Source organism: Dendrobates tinctorius, unplaced genomic scaffold (assembly GCF_039654945.1).
Source record: "Dendrobates tinctorius isolate UK_male_01 unplaced genomic scaffold, ASM3965494v1 ptg000092l, whole genome shotgun sequence".
Lineage (NCBI taxonomy): Eukaryota > Metazoa > Chordata > Amphibia > Anura > Dendrobatidae > Dendrobates > Dendrobates tinctorius.
In genome coordinates this window covers 895,171-896,489 of record NW_027361760.1, presented here as the reverse complement: position 1 = coordinate 896,489, position 1,319 = coordinate 895,171, and the positions used below count along the sequence as shown (strand labels likewise).

Genomic DNA, 1,319 nt, shown 5'->3' with positions numbered 1-1,319 from the left:
GTATATTGACCTGAAAGCTTTGATGTCCTTTGTATAGTAGCTTTACAAGTGTCTTTTATACTTGCAGATCCGTTCAGGAAGCCGCAGCACCTCCTGAAAGAACACAGCAGCAGCAGAAGAAATCCGCCAGCTAGGCCGCTGCAGGTAGCAAAGCACTTCTATTTTCCTGTAAGTATATTGATCTGAAAGCTTTGATGTCCTTTGTATAGTAGCTTTACAAGTGTCTTTTATACTTGCAGATCCATTCAGGAAGCCGCAGCACCTCCTGGAAGAACACAGCAGCAGCAGAAGAAATCCGCCAGCTAGGCCGCAGCAGTTTGAGAAATGTCTTCTTCTGGGAGCTCCCCCTCACAGCAACAGCCAACTGAGGTTAGATAAATGTTTTTATTTAACTATTATTTTACAGGGTTTTTTTTTTTTTTTGCAATATATACATTTATTATGTATTCACAGGAACCTGAATCTGAGGAGCTTCCAGGAGGAGACATGCAGGGTGGAGAGACGCAAGGAGGGGGCGCGCAGAGTGTAAGTTTAGCACATACATACATACATACATAATGCTACACCCAACACAAACATTCATCACAGCACACACAATAACTACGCATCCATCCAACCCAAATTTATCTTATTTTATTTTTGACAGTCTTCACAATCTGGTGCCCGCACAAGAGCGACTCCCAGGACATCCCAGCATCGTCGAGGTGCTGGCTCTGGTGCTCGGCGAACGGTAAGTAACCCTTAGCTAATTGATTAATGAACCTCATGTGTTTAAATTGAATTTTTTTTTCTTCACAGGTTTCAAAGCGTGCTCCCCAGAGACTGTTTGAGGAGGGTCTCATAATAGAGACGGACGACCTCATCCAGGCAGTGCAATCACGGGAGCCGCTGTGGAACATGGCAAGCCGATACCACGCCGACCAACCGACCACCCGACGGCTCTGGGATGAGGTGTGTTCGGAGGTAGTAGACAACTGGGAGGAGCTCGATGTGAGGGCCAGGGATTTTGTGTGTAAGTATTCCAATTTCAGTAACTTGATTTACAGCATGTGAAGTGTTGAATACTAACCACTTTGTTTTTTTCCTTCACAGGTGAGAGGGTTATCACACGGTGGCGGTCGCTCAGGGATCGCTTCAAGAGGGACTTCAACAAGGAGATGCAGGCCCCGAGTGGATCAGGAGGACGCCGGAGCACCCAGTACAAAAATTACAGAGCCCTGGCATTCCTCTGGTCGACGATGGTGAGCAGAAGGTAAATATTCCACACACCATTTCTGTAGTTTTTTTTCAGCAATGCTTACTGAAATATAAAGATATTA

At 45.6% G+C, this 1,319-nt stretch overlaps 1 long non-coding RNA gene across 1 annotated transcript; it reads left to right on the top strand.

Moving 5' to 3' along the window:
• Positions 1-273: 273 nt before the first annotated feature.
• Positions 274-701, top strand: LOC141098488 (uncharacterized). Its single transcript, XR_012234264.1, has 3 exons — positions 274-369; positions 454-525; positions 647-701. It is a non-coding gene; the product is annotated as an uncharacterized lncRNA (long non-coding RNA).
• Positions 702-1,319: the final 618 nt, after the last annotated feature.